This window comes from Centruroides sculpturatus, unplaced genomic scaffold, assembly GCF_000671375.1.
Source record: "Centruroides sculpturatus isolate CEXI.00-Female unplaced genomic scaffold, Cexi_2.0 scaffold70, whole genome shotgun sequence".
NCBI lineage: Eukaryota > Metazoa > Arthropoda > Arachnida > Scorpiones > Buthidae > Centruroides > Centruroides sculpturatus.
The window spans coordinates 441,899-464,419 of record NW_019384571.1 but is presented as its reverse complement, the minus strand read 5'-3'; the positions used below and the strand labels follow the sequence as shown (position 1 = coordinate 464,419).

Genomic DNA, 22,521 nt, shown 5'->3' with positions numbered 1-22,521 from the left:
AAAAAATCGTTCAAGCCTTAAATACATAAATTACGATAATGTATGAGTAAGAACATTATTATTTTGTAAATGGCATTTTTTTGAAAAGACATCCATCATTGTTATGAAACATTCTAACGGCGATTAATTTTTGGTGGTTCATTTCGTGTATACGAAAGAAAACTCGGTTAAATTCAATTTTTACATAGAACATTATAAATTTTACCTGTATACAATACTGAAACAAAAATTCTGTATTATAAACTGACTAAATTTTATTTTTATCAGTGAGAAGGAAAAAGTAAAGTATGGCAATATGTTCAGATGTAACAATATTATTCATGAAAGTTTATATATTTACTTATATAATAAAAACTTAATATATACTGTATTAGTATATTTTACAATGTTTTCATATCGAATATGAAATCGTGTCATGTGAATACAAATTGTTATAAAAAATATTGACGTTGATTAATAAATAACTGCACTGATTATTTTTTAAATTGCGTTGGTTACTATAGATAAATTTATCACGTAACAATGGATTTACAGTAATAAATATGCTTCTAATGAAAAATTTATATCTTGTAGAAATTTCTAATTTATTTTAATTTCTTTTCTTCCAAGCAAATGAAATATGCAGCACATATCTGAACAATAGTGAAATTTTTATATAGTATAAAACACAATTTGGTTTACTAACTGTATCACAAAATACTCTGTTACTTGTTATGAGGCAAGATCTTCAAGCATTCTTAGCTATTTAAATTACTGAATCATCAAACATTTTAATTATATTTATATAATCTTTAATATATATCTTATGTATCTTAATCTTAGATTAAGTTCTATTTTAACATAAGTACCAGCTTAAATAAACTTAACTTCAAAAGATTAAGATTATTCAAAACCTATTTAATACAAGTTTATTATTAATTCTCACAGGAGAAACCCCCGGATAATAAAATTTTTATATTATTATATAAATATTTGAAGGTATTCTATAAATCTAAAAATATGTTTTCTCAGGGACTTTGAAAAAATATATACATGTATATATTAGATAAGCGTACAACATATAATGTTAGTGTAGTTTAAATATCCGAAAATGATCAGTATGATAAAGAGAATACAGGTAAATGTTAACGTACCTTGACTGGTAACTGGAGGTCCTATATCAATTTCCGGAGGTCACCCGTGACCACTCTTGGATGACGCCGAGGCTTCAGGAGCGACGCTAAAGAAGTGCGCCATGAATCTGTAACAGGAAGACACGAATATGAATGTCTGGACCATCAGGTGAGTCAGAAGGAGGGTGTGGCCTTCTTCCCAGTAGGTGAACTTCCTAGCAAGAGAGAATGCTTTACGCGGAAAAAAGCGTTTACTCCGAATACCTATCGTCGCATTAATAATCGAATCGCGATTTTAAAAATCGTTAGTTTACACTCTCGTTCTTTAAAAATTCCATCGTTTAGTTATCCTTGTAAACCATTCTATTACTCGCTATCGCCACAAGCCATCCACTGAGGTACTGGCCACCTGTTCAAAGTAGATCGATATAACGAAATTATGTCACGTGAGCTCTGCATCTGCACGATACATCGAGCAGGCGAGGCGCGCTTATAAACACTGTCACTTCTGTGATTGTTTTTTTTTTAATCTCTACTTATCCAGCTAATATATTCAATGTTAAATACTAGGAACAAAATATTGACATTTTTAACGATTTTTGCACCCATCTAACAATCACAAACTGCACCACGAATGAATAATGAGTGGCAATCCAACAAAAATTGTCAAAATGTATTGTACTAAAATAAAATAATATTAAATTAATTACATAAATTTTATTTTAAATCTATATTTAGAAGTTAAATACTAATCAACAATTAAAAGGAAAAAAAATTCTAAGGATTAAGTACACTTAAGAAAAAGCGTATTTTAAAGATTAAATTTTTATTATGACTTCAAATAAATTAATTAAATTAAGGAGAAACAATAATCGGAGGAACAATTTTCACGGAATCTCTGAAAATGTAATTACATAGGAAGATTTGTTGAATATCCAAATCTTATTCGTTTATTTTCGGGTAATCAAATTACTTTAGTTTTAGATAAGTTTACATATTTAAAAATTTTAAATTTTGAGAATTAATTTATAAAGCAGAAATGAGATTGTCTGTATTTAATAATGATTATCTATTTAATTGACACTAAACATATTCATAAAATATTGTTTTATATATTAATCGTTAGCATTTTTACTTTTCCTCTGTTATATAACAGCAGGAAAATATGACAACCGGTCAAAAAAATGACCCACTCTACAAGATTTTTACATTTTTGGACTCAGAGGACTTTGAAACGTCGAGAAATGCAAAATGAGTTAGGGTATTTTCTATATGTATGGATGTTAGTATGTGTGGATATGATTTTTTCGCCACTTTGAAGCTTAACTCCTGTGCCTTTTGTTGAAAATTTCTGAAATTTTGCAGGAAAGTTTGTGTTTGGGGAAATGCTTCTAGAAATTTTTAGGAAAATCGGACCATTTGTTCGGGTGATATTAAGAGGGTGGGGATATATCTCTCGAACCAATCTGAAGACTTGAAATGGTAACAATTATTAAGATGAAAACAAAGAATGCCGGGAAAGTTCAGCCACAACGTTGCCAGATTTTTTAATTATGCGATTTGATCATTCAACAATTATTATTCTAGACATTGTTATAAGTTACGGAAGAAATACCAATGCGGATGAGCTTGAAGTGAGATTCCGTTCACTACCAACATTTTTTTTTTTTATCAATATTAGCTAAAATGAAGCTATCATCGTCAACAATATGATTGATTATTCTTTTTCGTGATTGCAATCTTCGAACGTCTTCCGCATACAGAAATCTTTAATACTACACTATTGCCCAGAAGCAGAAATCCAGATCAAATAAATGATACTCCTACACCCAACGAAGCAAGACTAAAGAATTTATTTGAAAAACTTAGTTTTCTTAAACATCAATTATAACAACTTCATACTCCAAAATGCATCATGTAAAACCTAAAATCCATAAAAAAAATTTCTTAAAACTTTAAGAAAACTTAATTTTATTGCACATAAAATTTTTTATTTAAGTTTTCCCCTGTATTGAAGATAATAGAAAAAAAAAACATTTCTCTAAACTTTACAGGTAATCGCGTATAAAGTGGATTCCCCGCTTTACGACTGCTGGCTTTACAAGTATGTTATGAATACAGACAGTATGCGAAATGCCGTATTTTAATGCAACATTTGGTCTTCTTTGTTTAGTATTATATAATTAAAACTGTATTTTATATACGGTACATAACATCAACTTATGACATTGAGTTTATGAGAAATAGAATGGCTCGCTTTACGACGGTTTCGCAAGAACCAATTAGGAAGTCAAATTGAATATAACGAAACACGTTCTTATAATTATAATTAATTCGAATACCTTAATTAATAAATAAATTAATTAAATTAAGGAGAAACAATAATCGGAGGAACAATTTTCACGGAATCTCTGAAAATNCATAAAAAATGAAGTACGAATAATCTGTATCACGCTTTTTATCGCCTCTCGTTAAGGTGAGCATTTCATGATAAATTCAAAAATCAAGTAACTGCGGCAAACTAAATGCGAAAATCCGTAAAATTCTAAGAAATCGTCCTATAGCGTGCAACTTCGACGACCTTGAAAGTAATACGACTATGACTCCGAAGATAAAGAAACAATTCGATTCTAATATGATGTTGATTAATGGGAAAATATTAAAATCGATAAAACATTCTCCAGATGAATTAATTCATTAGAAAACTTCCTACCTTCAATAAAAAAATTTTTAAATTATGTATTAAAAATATGACGTTAAAGTTAAAGAAAATAAAATAAAACGATGTATCATTTTTTCGTTACATTCATATTCAGTTCAAAATATTTGTTTACATGATTTTTTACTACTCAAATTTTCCAAGTTTTTAAGCTAATATTTATTCTTATAATGTGTGAATTAGAAAATGAAATATTCTCCAAATAATAAAACAGGTTATCAAAGGTGTGATTAGTACACGTTCATTCATTCACATACAGTAAATGAAAAGATAAGATTGCAAAAAGCTAGTTTTAATTCCAATTTAAAACCAGCTTAACTATTAAAAAACTTAGTCTATTCTACATTAAAATGTAGTAGTCCCTGTTTATAAAAACATGAAACGTCCAATTAGGGATTATTTGACTATTTTTTTATAAAGGTGNCTTCAATAAAAAAATTTTTAAATGATCGATCTAATAAATTAAATTCTATCGAAAAGAGTTAAACCTTAACTCATTAAAAAAATAATAATAATTTAATTTTCTTAACATTAACATAATTTCGAATGTAATCCTGTTAATAAAATTATCATCATTGTAATTATAAATACATTCGAATCCGAGAATATACGATTGTTAGAGTAGGTCTGAATATCGTAGTTACGTTCAAACTTGTGTGCGCTCTCTATAAAACGTTTAAGCTACAAATATATAAAATTTATGCCATTCAGTTTTTACTACTTGTCTATTATTATATATTTTTATTTTATTGCTTATATGTTACTCAACTAAACAGTTAACAGCAGCAATCTCAAGCAATTAATCACGCAATAATTATCAACAAATTTTTATATTAATACAAAGATTACTTTTTATATTTCATTCAATAAGCGATAAATAGATATACTGTATTATCTATCTAAAACGTTGTGTCATAAAAATGACAATATATGATATAAAGAAAAACAAAACGTAAAATTATCATATTTAACAGTATTTCTTATTCTTAACTATTTAAAATTACTGTAGAATTTAAGTTATAAGTCTGCTTTAAGAAATTAATTTCATGATTTGCTGTTTAATCAAACTCAAATAATATAGATACGAAATTTAAAACTACAGAAAAATGAATTGAAATAACATGACTTTCGGTTTGCATCGGAAGTTCTTATATAGTTAACCGGGGCCTCCTGTCCCTAAGGTTTCCATATCTGGTCTCGGATTTCATCTATTTGACTCCATTCTCGAGGTTAAGGAAAGATGGACAGACGGACGACAGTGGGAATTTATAGGTCTACAATTTTTTTCAAATTGCAGCCCAACCAGGAAAAAATTTAAGTGTCAATTATACTTTCCAATACGATTTAAAAACACTATATCAATGTTCTCGTCGGTTTTCATTAATTTTTCATAATGTTCAATAATTTCTAAACATTTAAAATACAAAAAGTTTATTTTAACTTTTACTATATCTTTTATAAAATATTCTGTGAACTGATTTAGTTTCTGTCGTCCTTTTAACCCAAAAGAAATTTCAATTTTGTCGCACTACGAACTCGTTTAAAGATTGTAGGAACTTTTTGATTTATTTAAATTTGGTATAAATTAATTATTACACATAATGGAGAACGTGTCAGGAATAAAAATTTTGATGACGACAATGTAGAGAAATTTATCCCAAGAGGATTTCAAAAAACTATTTGGGTTTATTAAACAAAAATTAATTCAGCGTATGTAAAAATCGTAAGAAGAAAATTAGAAATCAGATTCAACAAAATCACTATTTCCCATTGAATTCCATTTGGTGGAAACTGGCCTTTGGGGTAAAAACTGTGGTTTAACTAGCAGAGATTGCAGAGAATGATTTTGCCAATAGAAAAGTTCGTTTCTATAGTACGATTCGTTGACTTGGACAACAGCCAAATACCAGCTGACCTGAATGAATAAGTGGGGCGGATGATAGTAAAGTTCCAATTTTAAAACAAAACAAAAGGAATTTCCTGCATTTTAACGACTCTAAAATTATACAAATTAACAGAAACATGTTAAATATTTTTTTGAAAAAATAATCAAACATTAAATTAAGAAACAGAACATTATTAATTAATATGTTATTCGAACAAACATTATCTTAATCATAATAAATGTGATTTTAAAATGTGAAATATTACGTAATTATTGGTAAGCATTAAAAATTTATATGTATTATTGTCGGTTAATGAAAATTTATACGTAATTTCAGTATAATTAATTAATACTTTAGTAGATTATTCTTAATTCGAGTTTAAAATGAAGTACACTTACTTATTCTTTACGATAAATAAGCGTTTTCTTATAGAATAAACTGATAGCGTAGAAGTAGAAAAATTTTTAAATGAAAATAGAGTTGATGTAAGATTAAAGACGTTCGATATGGACTATATATAGTATAAAAACTTACACTTTTTTTACTCTATATGTTGGATCGAGTATGTAGGTTAAGGTCCCATCATCTTTAGTTTTATTTTTGTTGCCTAAAATAATAGATAGACCTACAGGAAATTTTACCGTAATTATTAAAATTCATAAAATCAAAGTAACAAGGAATTATTAAATTTATTATTTTCAAATTAAAACGGAAATTCACTTTAAAATAGTAAGTAACCCCTTTTAAATTTTAATTCTTTCAAGACATCGAATTTTTTTTCTATCGTACAGTTAATTTAAAATGACATCTGGATTAAAAATTGGAAACTAATTTGTGTAGAATTTGTTTTAAGATTCTTAAAATTAAATGTTGTAATGTTTTTTGCACAAATCTTTTATTAATATTATTTTTCAATAATCAAAATATATGTTAAAAATAACATCTAAAAGTCTTTGAATGAAATTTTCCACAGGTTATTGCTTAATGTTCTATGAATAAAGAAAATTAACACAAATATAAATATTTATATGTATATAAGCCTAAATATACATTTAAATTTTTAATTTTCATATAGTGGTTATATANCTGTGACTATAAGTGTGTGTCGGCATATGTATATGTATGTACGGTGCTGTACTGTGTACATGTAACTTAGATAGATGTATATTTATGCGCGCGCGCGATTCAGATCATTTGCCTAGACTAAATTTTTGAAAGTTCTTCTTATATATTTATTTACTGTTATAACTCAAATAATTTAGAGAGATGAGTTTAGAATCTTTAATTCTAAAGGCAATGAAAAATTTTTCATTCTTTATGCGATTTTTAACAGTAGGGCGTACACTTTACAGTTTAATATTTTTGGAAATACACGCTAAAGTTTTGTAAAACTATGTATATGGTTTAACCAGAAGTCTAAATACAGTCGACCCCCCTATAACACGGGTTCCTATAGTTCGGATTCCTATATCACGGCGAAAAAATTGCGACAGTATTCGTACAAACATGCTAAAAAAACTCCTATAATTCGGTAAAACGTCATCGCCGACTCGTGTCGCGACAGGATTGCACAAACCGTTGAGTTTAAACGAGCAGCGGACCTACAAAAAACCATTTATTATTTAACGTCCGTAAAAATTATATTTATACTAATGATGTCTCTAAAGTTCAAAGAATTTTTCGCGAAAAAAATAATTTATCAGGAAGCACGCGAGCGCCATTCGATGACAATTTTCACGATGAAAACAAGCTTAAGCAACGGCGTAGTCGAACGGTGCACACTCGGTAAGTAATCCTACAATTTTTTTGTTTATAGCATAGTTTATATGGATTATTCCCGAAAAATTATACGTATTTTGGAAATGTTGAGTCAAATTAGTCTAGAATCGATTAATTTTATGGAAGAAAACCTTTCAAACAGCCGTAGTCCGTAAACTGCATACGTGCCGGGCTGTGATTGGCTGGACTCCTAGAAGCTGGATTCATAAAAACAGGAACGTATCTACCGTGTTATAGGAGGGTCGACTGTAAATATGTATAATCTATTCGGTACAAAATAAGCTTATATATATATAAATACTTTCAAACGTATTTGTATTGAGCATTCTACAGATTATTAATAGTTTATATTAAAGCGAAAATTATTATTAGTCAAATATTTACAAAGATGTGAAGAAGTGTGAACCTAGCTCATGCATTCTATGAATGAAGTTTCATGTACTTAGATTAATTCCCTTGCGTAAACATATCTTATATGGAAGATTTACGGTTTGAATCACATCCAAAATACATAATAAATGATGTTTTTAAGAATTACAAAAACCATCAAAATCAAATTTCTAATATATATAATGGTTAGTGTTGTAATAAAACAATTCGACGATTTTAGCTCAAAGTTTATTTTAAAAATACATTAATAAATAATACAAAGGAAAGGTGAAGAGTTTCATAATTAAATCAGTAATTTTAATCATAAGTATTGAAATTAATAAATGTCAGAGATTTCATATTTGTAAATACTTATGTTTTACTTATAAAGCATAATTTCTTATTTGTTTACTATCGATAATATACAAATACAGTTATAATACAGATAAGAATCTATCAATATAAAAACAGTAAGCATCTTTACAACTTAAGCTTATCTTTTACAAATGTTTTATGATCATTTATAGATAAAATATGTTCATTTCGCTATTGATAAAATACAGTAGATTACTTTTTGTCACTTTATTGATTACGCTAATTATATCGTCGTGATTCAATTATCTGACAGAGAGCGCGATTCTGTGATGTAGTGTTTTCTATTACAACGATTAATATCTACTGTTTATTATCGGAGTTAATTCAATGATAAAAGATCAAATTCCTCAAAGAATATTTTAAATCATATAAACAAATATTACACAATTACTTACAATGACTCTTCATTTCTTAAACATAGATTTTAAGAGGGATTTCGTTAAGTTTGATAAAAATTTATATAAATTAGCATTTGAATTAATTAATCATAAAATGTAACAATTTTTAGCCTATTAATTTGTTAAAACGTCCTTCAATTACGTTTAAATTTTCATACTTCTGTTAATAATTTCAACCAATAATTCTAGGTACTGTACATTTAAATATATAGGCCCGTAGAAATTAAATATAATAATGAATATTAATCAGTTCAGGCATAACAATTTCCATTAGACTATTTTCTTATATAATAATGATAAAGTAAAAATATTACACATTCAACAACAGATTAACGAGTTTATTTAAGTTACTATATTAAAATCCTAATACAAATATTTTACATAATGATAATAACGCTGTAAAGTATATTATTATTATAAACATATCCTAAATAAATAATTAAACAGTAATTTAATATATATAATTTTATATACAGTATTATAATAATTTGTTTTTTATATATGTCATCAGACTATTTTACTTTCCTGGCTCTGTTATATAGGCTATAACAGAGGAAAAGTATGGCAATCAGTCAAAAAATTATCTCCCCCTCAAGATTTTTGAATTTTTGGACTCGGGTCGAGAAATGCAAAATAATAATAATAAATAAATAAATAAAATCGGAGTTTTTTCTGTAAGTATGAATACTAGTGTATGGGGCACGATTTTGTTCACCCTCTTTGAAGCTTAATAACTTCTGTGCTTTTGAAGATTTCTGAAATTTTGCAGGAAGGTTTATTACGGGCCTTGATGCTATTAAATTTTGGTTGTTAAATGTCGACGGGATGGAGAGATAAAGGGAAGTCGTGTGTCATATCTCCAGTAGGGTCGGACTTAATAATGATTTTACTCGTTATTAGCATTTACAATTTTTTATAAAACTTATCCCTAACCTCAAAATTAAGCTTTTTGTAATTTTATAATAATTAAAAATATAAAAAGTTTTTAATAATAAAATATAACAGAAGGTGCCCCACACGCAATTTCAAATGTTGCCGGAAAAGTTAAGCAACTCGTTGAGGAATTTTTTTTTTCCTATTGCATGCACTGCACATAACAAATGAATAGCGAAAAATCATTTTTAAATCGTTTTAACTGTGCTTTAGATTAATAAACTGTATAAAAATCACAATGATCATTCAAATTTAAAGAATCTAATGTAATTCAACATATTAGGTTAAAGATTAAAAAAAAATTACATTAAAGCTTTAAAAAAAATCAAGATTTTCCGTTATTAAAATTTTAAAATCCAATATTATCTCATGAATACTCTTATGCGTACACACACGCACTCACGAATATATATAATGTACAGTACGGTACAGTACGTATGTATAAAATATGTATGTATATATTAAGAATTTTAAGTTTGTTGCAAAGAAATGTAATATATTTTAAAAAGTTTTCAGTTGTGAAACTGATGTTGAATTTCAAACACGTATGTACGGTAGTAATTTATATAATTTACACACACTACAGATAAAATATATGATAACTTATTTATCGACTTACAGTTCGGAGATTTTGTCTATTTTTTTAATCAATATTTGATTAAGTAGTTAAGGCAGAAATTTATAAAATATAAGTAAAAAAAATTAGTAGAACAAATAACCGAATATTAAAATGCGATTGAGTAAATTTATGAAGTATTAATTATGCAACTTTAAAATTCTATATCAAAGTATTAGGTATAACTACTCTCTAAAGTTTTAGGTATCATCCAAACATAGTCCAAAAATACAACCCTTTAAAGTAAATAAAAGCAAACTTAAAACGATATAAATTATAACAAAACCTCACTTGTCACATTCGGGATATACAACTTCTGATCCCAAATGAGGTAGTTACCCCTAAGTGGAGGGTTATGAAAAAAACTGACATACAAAACTGTAATTAGAATAATGTTTGAACCCTACTAAAAGTTTAACACAGGTTATTAAAGTAAGTAAAATAATAATAATTTCATACTGTACATTTTTTGCAATATAATAATAGTAATAAATGCAAATGTAGTAATTCAAACTTTCATACAGAATACTATATTAATAGTGAATAATAGGGTATTCAGACTATGCAGTACAAACACACGTATACATATACTGTACAATGAATGCAAGCTGTTTGCAGTAGGGCTCAAGTACTGTATAGTACTAAATGGCAATGTTTAGTACCCGTAGGTGGAGTCTGATACCATTTCATAAATATATTACAGTTTTATTTAAATACTGTATTTTAACTGGATAATTCAGGGGAAATATTCATGGAAGTCACTATATATATATAGGTGTCCAAGTGTCAAAAAAACGTGATTATAATTAAACTAGCTTTAATATCAGGCTCAAATATTTTTCTGGCTTCAGTGTTGCGTATCAGTGGCGTAGAACGATCATTGCTGATTTACATACGTTTACATTTTTACAAAATACAATCAAATTGTGCGAAAAAAATATTAAACAAATATATAATCGTTTTTCTTCTTAATAAATTCTGTAAATTAAATCTAATTTGTCGAGTATGAAGATTTTATTCCATTTGAGCGACATTTGTCGGAGATCTCTCGGCAAACTGTTCCAAAACTATAGTAACAAAACTCAACTCCGTTTAAAACACTTTAAATAAAACGTTGAGTTTAGAAACATAGGATTTTCCAATTCCGTTGTTCACATAAATGTCATTTTCGGTCACTCCTTTAGTCACCAAGATAGGGTTAGATAAGTCACTTTGATCACTTAAACGAAATAGCCACTTGAATGAGGTACAGTATATCAAGGTGGAGTTTGGTTTATATTAAACTTATGCACTTATCCAGTAAACTTATGCTGGATAATTTCAAAGGTAGCCACATAAGCGAGGTTTTATTTTATTTAAAATTTTATACTTATTTTTTTATATAGAATTTACGGATATTATGTTAAATATGAACGTTTAATACTTTAATTTATATTTAAATAGAAATTCATTTAAACAGATTTTACAATAATTCAATAATAAATAAGTTGTTTTAATACAACATACGGAATATATCGCAATCATCTGTGTAATATACATAGTCGAGTTTTTATATTAAAAATTGCATTCGTTTTATTTTTGTTTTTTACTATGATATGCTAAGAGCACAAATATATATTAACTGAAATAATCGATATTCAGATATTGAGAATTATATAGTATATTTATAGATATCTTAACTAGATAGAAATGCGTATGTGTAATAATTACTTTAAATGAGAAAAACTATTTTAAGATTTAAAATGTCTGTTTTCATTCATTTAATACTCATCAATTCTCAAAATGATCCTAAACCGATAGAAGTTATCATTTAAAATTTACTCTCGCTTTTCATTATATATGTATTTGTTATAAAGATCCATTTTGTTAAGACCCACTAAGATTGACTTTAAAAACAAATAATTCAATAACTATCATCACTTTAATAATCATAATGATATTATTGAACAATTTTCTCCAGATATTTAACGAGATATTTAAAACAAAACGCCTAGATATGAAAATCAAGAATGCTATTAAGTAATCGATTTTTCTTAAACAATTTAATTATATACCTGGTAAAGATTAAATGCAATTTCGGATAATGTTAGCTTTATGTAAATATTTTAATATCAGAAACATTTCTGTATATACCTTCAGAATTCACATCAGATTACATTAAGTTAAATATACATAACATAATATCTAGAATTAGAATTTGCACTATAATTCTTAGCTCTAAAATTATATATTCACCTGATTATCATGCAACATAATGTGCATATTAATTAAATTATAAGCTTAATAAAATATAAATAAATGAAAAATAACGTTTTAAGTTTATATACATATATAAAGGATACTATGTTGCAAATGGAAGAAATTTTGAGAATATTAAACCGAAAATAGTAAACAAATGCACAGTTTTGGATACGTGAGGACTATCCGAAAACTGAGTCTAGACGAACAATCAATTTTCCCCAGGTCCGAGCTGGATAAACTAGGTCAGTGTGTTACTTGGAGATTCCCATGAGGTGGAGATGCTTCTCTGCTTGCAGTTAGTATTTAGATATAGAAAAATTTTTAACTTTGTTTCTAGCATGCATTTATTTATTTATTTATTTATTTATTTATATTTCAACTTATTTTGATGATAACTACTATTTTTTAAATCAGTACTGCTACTTTTTCAAATTATTTTTACTTTTTAAACTGAGGTATAAATTACTTTAAATATTCTATAAAATGTAGATGTGTATGTGCAAATCATCATATTTATAGGTAAAGATTACTAAAAAAAATTTTTAAGTTTAACAAACTTTTAAAATGATTATATTATTACAGTTATTATATAAATCAAAATAATAAAAAGGTTTCTATTACAAATGAACTTAGTCAAGATTAAAATTGGCAAATATTAATCGTTATAACAGTGGAGAAATTAATCTTTAGGTAAAATGCATATTAGATTTTTTTTTTAAATCAGGTTGGAAGATTGATGCTTGAGCTTAACTATCACGTATTAAATCTTCGTTTGAACATAAAATATATAAAGAAAAACGAATATACAAAGATGACGCAGTGCAGCAGCTGAAATTTATAGAGGGAGAAATTATTCTCTCTTGTTCAATGAAAATCGGCATTTCATCCTCGCAGTTTAATCCAGTATAATAACGAATCGATCTAATTTTCACATCAATTTTTCTTTATATAAATATTTGTCTTGCAACTTAAAATCAAAGCTATAGAGCTAATCATAACTAGCTATTTGGTTTTGATAGGAGAAAAATGTAAGAATTTTATGATGGACAAGAATCAAATTTTCTATCAAGTGATTCTATCAAGAAGTATCACATTCAAAGTTTCTAATTAAGGAATTTCTATCGAATATCTTTCTAATCGTTATTTTATTCGCCCAAAATAACCACTGCATAACAAGTCAATTTAATCAATAGGATGCCAGAAGGATAAAATTATTATTCAAAGTAATAAAATTGAACCATCACTCTGTATTTCAAATTATTTATCGATTGCAAAATAAATTTATTACTATATAAATTCAACAAGTTTTACAATATTTTTGTGATAAAAGAAAGTCTTAAAAAAGTCTATAACTTCAGTTATTTACATTTAAATACACAATTACACAGTACTTATGTATAGACACAAGAAATGTATAAGACCTAATAAATTTATTTTATTTCAACATAAAACCTAGGAAAATAATTTAATATTCAACTTATTAAAAAATAAAAAGCTTGGCTTGTTGAGAGTACTGTATTACCATTTAAGACAAAAATCAGGAATGAAAAATAAAAGTAAATTGTATTTCTTTTCCTTTTTGTGTTCACCGATTTTTTATTTTATGGAAAGTGTTCATTACGTTATATTGATTCATCGAACAACATTTATGTCGAATTTTAACTTATCTACTATTTAAATAATATTCATCAAATTATTTTTTAAAAATTGCGTTTGTTACTGTATTATTACTATATTACTGGCAAAAACTCATTATTATTAAGAATATTAAAATATTAATTTAAAAGTTATTCAGACTTTTAATAAGACAAAAGTTTAATATATTTCAAATAAGTAATTCCAACGTATTATCAATATTTTCAGAGTAATTTTCTTAAAACTGTACCAAAAATCAGTACGATTTAATAATTAATGCTATGCATTTCGTCCTCTAAAAATTTGTATACTGTACTATTTGGATTAATTCCAAATGAAACTTAACGTATGATTCATTGTAATTCCCATAATACTGAATGAGAAATTATTAAGTTTCCGTAAACTTCAAATTAAAATATCCGAAACATCAATAAAATTTAACGTAAAATACATATATATTTCAATATTAAAAACACACTCAAAATTACGTTTATATTTTGATCTATTATAAAAAAAAAAAAGATTTAAGAATGCTTTTAAACAGCAACAAACAAAAGAAAAATTTAATGAGGAGCTTATCTTTCATAGCTAATCTACGTATGGATATATTATTGCAGAAAATTCGATACCAAATAATCAAATGTTATTTGTATTTACATAATATATCTATTATAATTTTGTTCAAAATCAAATCATCTAAAGTAATATAATTTAGTTAGAAATTTATTATTATTACATAAAAATAATTTATCTAAACTTAGAAATAAAAAATTAATTATAAGTTAACAAGACCAAACTCCTATCTGAATATAATGAATTGCATAACAGTTATAAAGTTATTTACTTCTGAAAATTATAATTCAGTTGAATTTTACAATTATTACGAAAATTTAATCAGCTGATAATTTAAGTTACTAATAAAATTTTAATATTAAAACTAATATAGTAATTTCAAATACTAACATCATAGTTTTATATATAAATAAAAAATTCATATTCATCATTAACTTTGATATACAATTAATTATAAATATTTCGAACCATTTAATAAAGTGATAAAAAGTATTACATTCGATTTTATTCTAGATAAAAGATCGTATCGACTGAAACAAAGTAGGAAAAAATAGTTTTATATTATTAACTGAAAATGAATTAGAAATGTATTAGATGGCCGTGAGAGAAATACAAATGAGTTCCGGTAGAATGTAATATATGATCCCATCTTTTTTTTCTTGCATGTAACAAAATACGCCCACTTAAATGGCCTTGAACGACTATGCCAATTTACATTTTCCAAAATAACACTATTCAAGTTATGCCAGAGAGCACGGTTTTGTTTGCTAATTTCAAAAAAAATGATAAACACTATAATTCGATAAATTATGAAAAGCAAATTATTAATAGCGTTATTCAATTAGATTAATAGCATTAGATGATAATAAATCGATTCAAACTCATATTTCCCTGCCATAAATTCTCTCAAAAGTATATGCTCATTACTCTATCTAATATCATCGTAATTGATAAGAACAAAGTTACCAACTCCTTCGTGGCTAACTTGATTGTCAAATTTTCCATATCCAAAAAAGATATACCTAACTATATTAACGTTGTTATTAATTGTCAAACGTAAAATACATGCCAAAACGTAATTACTGTATTAAAGTGTAAAGTTATATATAAATTCTGACACACATCTACTGATAATACTTGATAATCTTACTCATGATAATCAAAAAACTATATTTAGACCATCAAATTAAGTGTTAGAAATTTTAAAAATGAGTATTGGTTTCATCTGGCAGCGCATATACAATCTCCATCAGCTGCTTAGAACAAGCGAGTTACAACCTTGACCTCCTTTTATTCGGAACCGCCCACGGACTCACTTCGATCAACGCAAGCGCATACGTCACGCACGATCACCCCATGACGTCAGCTTTTAAGAACTTTACTTTCGGTTCCGGTTTGGAGCAGAAATTCCCGCATTTATCGTACATATAACAAATTTCAATCCAATTGTGCGCGTGACAACACATGATAATAGTAAATATTAATAATTAAGAGCCGCTTTTCAATTAACAATGTGTTCAAATGTATGCGTATAACAACTTTTTATATAACTTATTATAAAACATAATTGCATAGTAAGTCGCATAATTACTCTGAAATCAGAGAATTTCAAAAAGTAATTTTCGCTGAAATAAATAAGTTACTTACATAAAGTTAATTCCATTAATTAAATTATATCAACTACAGTACTCAAAGATGTCACTGACTTGAATAGTTTATACAAGATTCATGATGTAATAAAGCAGAAAACTAAACATTTCGTTATTCGTATAATTTTATAGATATACTTGTGACATTAATAAACATTAGAGTTATTTATTGTATGTGTACGTTAGAATATATGTATTTAGAAAACAAATCATATTTCATTTCACCAAATACTATTCAAATAGAATGTTAATTTATCACTGCAGAAATCGCCTTATCTTAAATTATTATAGCGTACTTTTTAGCATTTTTAGCAACATATTTTCAAATAACGAGATATCAAATCATAATTACAATATACAGTATAATATATATATTATACTGTATATTATTTGTATTAACGCAATGAAATGACAGAAAAAACGGAGAAACAAGAGGAAAAATATTATACTCTAAACATAATTATCCCCTAAAAAATTTCTCATATTACTCAGTAAGAAATTAATTAAAACGTGATAAGAAACATACATGACAGCATTTTATGCAGTGAACTATTGATATAATTCTAATAAAAATTTTCTTTCAAAGTTTAACTTCATTATTATTCAAGATATCTGAAATTTAAAATTAAATGAAATTGAAAATTATTTTATTTATAAAAGGCAATTGCCTAATTTAACAAACATTTATTAAAAAAAAATTATATATATATATAGACTATATTAGACCATATCATTTACAATTCAACTTGGGACATATTTCAGAATCAAAGATGATAGGGGTTTTACTGATTAAACTTTGGTTATTTTTTTTAAAATTCATTTATTTATTAATCTACAAATTGGTGTTATTATATTGACATGTTAAAGTCATCCTACCTATATACTGTATATATTTACTTATGAATGATTTTCCTTTATTTTGAACTTTAAATCATCTTTTCTTCTAAATAAAATTTTACTATGAATTTAAATTTATAGCAAATATGTGTATGTATGGCATAATACAATATATATGTATGCATATAACTTTTGACTTAATAGAAAAATCAAAACTATTTATATTACAAAAAATTGAATGTTATTGAAAATACTGTATTATTACATAAGGTTTATTTTTTTTCAATTATTATTCACCTACTGTTTCAAAAGTAAACACAAATAAATATACTTATATGAATACTTACAAAATTACAAATGCTTCTTGTTTAAAAAGAATGTATTTCTGATGATAAAGTAATTTGGTTGAAAATATCTTTATATAAGAACTATTGATTTTTCAAATACACTGAAGCTTTTACTGCTTATTTCCAATATTAGTCTCAACTCTGCATTAATCTCCATTCAAAAAAGTATATTAGAATTTACAGCTATAGTCATATATCAGTCAAATGTCAATTGATCATAAGTCAAAAAGGATCTGTATATGAATAACTCAATTTGAATAATCCTGTCTATTTAAGACAACAATTAGATAATAATAATGACATATTTTTTTTAATTTCTAAAAACTCAATAGTAATAGTATTGAGACAGATTTTTTTAGACTTCTTATCCACTCCTAAAAAAATTTTTTATAAAGTTAATGACCAATTATATTTAAACCTTTCTACCAGACATCCATAAAATGATTTAATATTGCTTATCTTAAATCATTAATTAAAGAAACTATTTTGCAAAATTCAAAAAAATAATTTATTTAAATTCAGATATGTCTAATATCATAATATCATAAAGTACTCAGCAAATTCATACATATACATATAACTAACACCTTATTCTTGCCGAGAAATATAAATTTCAAAAAAGTTTAATAAGAGCTCTAACCAGTCATAATAATTGTATTACTTAATACTTCTATGTACTGTACATTTTTTACATTTTTATATTTTTGTTTTATGTTACTCCGTTGGATATTTAATACTTTAATTTTATTTTTATCTTATTCCGTTGCTTAGTTAATATTTAATTTTGAATTTTGTATTCCATTGATGGAATCCTTTAATTCGAATTTGGTTCTAAACCTGATGATGACCTGTAAATCAGGTTGAAAACGTTTGTTTGGAATAAATTTATATTTCTCGGCAAAAATAAGGTGTTAGTTATATGTATATTCAGATATGTCTTCAAGCAATAAAAATAAAAATTTATAATATACAATTACATATGATGTTGATAGTTAATTAAAATATATCAATAAAATATTGCTTGAGTTTTAAATTAAAATAAAATGTTTATGTTTAAAATTAGAAAATGAGTAGGTCATGTTATTGAAATCACCTATTATTATGTCATAAATATTAGTCTGTTAATTTATTCTTCAAAAAAATACATATATAATCAATTTAAAATATCTAAATGGTGTGCATTGTCAGTTATAAAACCTAATGAGAAAAATAACTTTAAAATAAATTAAAACTTTCATCCAATTAAAAATGACAACAGGAAAAGAACTATAATTTCAAGAAAAATTTTTTTGTAACAAGCCTATTCTCACTGCTCATAAATTAAACTGATGTATTAATATAAATATCAAGTGTATGGGTAGAGTAACAATTTATTTCTATAAATTTTATTAAAAATTCATAAATATTTTAATTTTCATAATCCTCACAGACTGGTTTATTTTTCTATTTTGCTAAATTCAAAATTGCAATTTGGTTACAAAATTATTTTGATAAACAATTACAGAAAATGTAAATTTTTATTTATAAAATATTCCACTTTTTTCATAAAATAAAGCCTTCATTTTCTCTGAATTTAATGTTTTATTTTTAATTCATAAATGCTTTCAGGATCACTATCAGATGTTTTAGCACAAATTTAATATATATCAAATCTAATAAACATGCTGATTTTAATTCAGAAATTAATAATATTTTGCTTAAATATAAAATTTAATTTACTTTAAAAATTTGATAAGACTTAATTGAAAATTAATTATTTTACCAACTTTTAATTATCTAACTTATCATAATTTTGCACAGATAGCCCACAATAACCTATGATCCCATACCATATTAACCTCTCAAAAAGTTGCTATAACAAAAAAAATAAAACCAGAACAAACATATAGATCACCACCAACTGCTGATCTATATATTCCAGTATTTTTGAGGTTTGAGGTACTTTTGCTCATATCAGCAAAAGTTAAAAAAGTAATAAAACCTTTGTATAATTGATATATCTCCATTAACTCTGCCCTTCCAAGATGGCTATTGAAAGCATAACATTTATCAGTATGTTGTTTACAAAGTACTGTATTGTCTCCAATATTTCCTTTTACCCAATTTCTCTTTCATTTTCATTGGCAGTTCACTGTAGATGTAATTATAAATTACTTGTTGTTTTTTTAAATAAAGAAATTAAATGAACAAACTGAATATTTCGGATGGAATTTCCTTAACTAAGTGTTGAAAATGTAATGGCTGTTAAACAATTCTTTCCTCTCATTTCACTTCATTTCTAAATATAAATAAAAAAAAAAACATGAAAATAAACAAAATTGTACAAGGAAATCATACCTAGCAGTTGTTCTTTAATTAGAAAATCATCAAAAACCATAAAATAAAAACATGAAAATAAACAAAATTGTGCAAGGAAATCATACCTAGCAGTTGTTCTTTAGTTAGAAAATCATCAAAAACCATAAAATAAAAATAAGCATTTAGACTGTATCACATACATCTATTATTTCATCAATTTGTAAAGAAAAAACACATGTATTAATTAATTGTTAATCAACCAAGTTGGGACATATTCACCTGAAGTAAATTTTCTTCAGATGAAATTTTTTCCTTAATTTCAACTAATGATGATGGCATCTTATCATTTCCTACAACTTCAGCAATACCTTTGATTATTTCAAACTCAAACTTGTTTGACAGAGTCAATATTCTTTAGATTTGACCCAAATTGAGCAGCTGTATTTGACTATTGTTTTGCTACTTAACCAAATTAAATTGTACTTCAGTTAATTTATTTTTATAATAAATAGTAAAAGAAACATCACCACAGAAAACTATTATATGAGTATACCTTTAGCTTTGTCTTTGATAGAATGTAACTTAACAGTTATTAGTATTTTTAATAATAATAATAACAAAACTGAAATTCCTATTTCATTTCTGCTGCAGAACAACAAAATAAAGAGCATTGTTTTTTGCTTTACAAAATACATTTCAATGTTGCCTTATGTTCCAGCAAAATCAAAGCCTGAAATAGTGACGTTTTTTACTGCACCAAAAGAAGAATCAATACAAATGATCAGATATGTAGTAATTATATGGGAAGACATGGCCACTTGCTGTATTCTATCATATGTTAAATGTTATTGGAATTAATTTATATGTTTATATTTTAATATAAGAATAAACTGATAGAAAATTACAAATTAACAGATGGGACTTTTTGAAAAATATGGGATATTAGCTTTTAATGAATCACAAATATGATTCATTGTGATTCATAGATGTAATTTAGAGATCACAGCATTTATTCATACCAAAATTTTTAAAAGTATGATTGAATATATACTTAAAAGAAAAAAAATATAATTGTTCCAGAGAATTCCAGAGAACATCCATATGCAATAAAATATAAATAAAAAAATGCAAGAGATGCCATGTATGTATTAGCAATAATAATAGAAGGTATTCCATATTTTATTATGTACGAGAGTCACGAATGTGACTCTCGTACATAATGTGTACGAGAGTCATTCTAAAAGTACATTAATGTGTACGAGAGTCATTCTAAAAGTAAAGAACATTTGTTTCTCTAGATATTTTTATTTAAGATAATAAAACAAAACTTATTTTATAACACATATGATACCTTAGCTATATTTCTACATAGTCACCATACAAATTTAAACATTTGTCAGAGCATATCATCAGCTTTTCTATGCCTTCTGCACACTCAGTTACCGCCAAGTTCTTGAACCAGTCATTAACGGCCTCTTTCAGTTCGTTGTCACTTCCATAGTGATTCCTAACTAAATAATCCTTCAATTTTGGAAAAAAAAGGTAATCACTCAGAGCCTAGTCTGGGCTATAAGAAGGATGTTCAAAACTTTCCACTTAAACTGCTGAAGCAATTTCTTCGTCAATGCAGCAGCATGCANGGACAACAATCTCTGCCGTTTGTTTTGAACTGAAGCTTCATTCATCACATTACCATAAACCTCGGTTATCTGTCTGTAAATTTTGATAGGGCGGACTTTTTTCGCATTCAAAAAGCGTATTACACTACGAACCTCACACTTGGCGGGATCTTTAATTTTGTCACACTGTAAACAGTAAACGATCGTTGTGGCTCGATTTAGCATCAGACTGGCGCAAAAACATTGGAAGGTCCATGACGCGGCAGTGGAGGATTGTGGGAGAAATGCACAGCTTGTCAGATCAAAACGTTCTTTTCTTTTAGAAGGACCCTCGTATATGTAAAAATCATTAATTCCCAATTTGTTCCCAAAGATTGATTGACTTGTACAGTAAACTCCCAATTATCTGGGCTAATTGTGGGGAGAGGTGACACAGATAATCCAAACTATAATTATTTATTTCTAAAATACAACATGTAGATTCAATGTAGATTCATCTTTTTCAAATTTTTCAATTAATGTTCATTTTTGTTTTATAGTAAGTACGACTTTCTTTTGATTATTAGGCATTTTAAGAGTACTTATCTGAAAATTAAAAAAATCATCTTATTTTATGTAATTTTACACTAAAAGTATTTGTGGGAGAGTAATTTGAAAAAAATATTATGTATAATATGTATTATACATAGGTACAGTACATATAATCAAATCTTAAATTGTAATACATATTATAACATGCAATTAAACGAATCTTTGTATAAATGTACTCACTATCGTTTTCTCCTCCGAACAGAAACATCCAGTGTGAAAAAAGCAGCCTAACTAAAACCAGTCCAGCTGACTTCAAATACCCTAACCACACGCTTCAAACATCTAAATACGAACACATGCACTCTTATAGGATGTGTAAACATGAAAGCGAACAACTATTTAAAAAATACATACACACACAATTATTTTTTTAAAATTAAATTCATGCACAGATAATCCGCACATGGATAATCAGGAGTTTATTGTATTTGCAAGACTAATAAAAAAATTATTTTTGTTGAATAAAAATTTAGAGTGAAAAATTTTAAAGCCCATATTCAAAATAAAATTTTTTATAGTATTTTTTCATAACATTTGTTTCATT

At 26.2% G+C, this 22,521-nt stretch overlaps 1 protein-coding gene across 1 annotated transcript in view; it reads right to left on the bottom strand.

The window, feature by feature from the left end:
* The window catches only part of LOC111624189 (R3H domain-containing protein 2-like), a 282,865-nt gene that overhangs the window by 200,598 nt on the left and 59,746 nt on the right, over positions 1–22,521 (bottom strand). Inside the window, exon 3 of the mRNA XM_023367000.1 lies at positions 1,134–1,240. The gene's annotated coding sequence lies outside the window, so the exon portion shown is untranslated. The remainder of the gene's footprint in view (positions 1–1,133; positions 1,241–22,521) is intronic.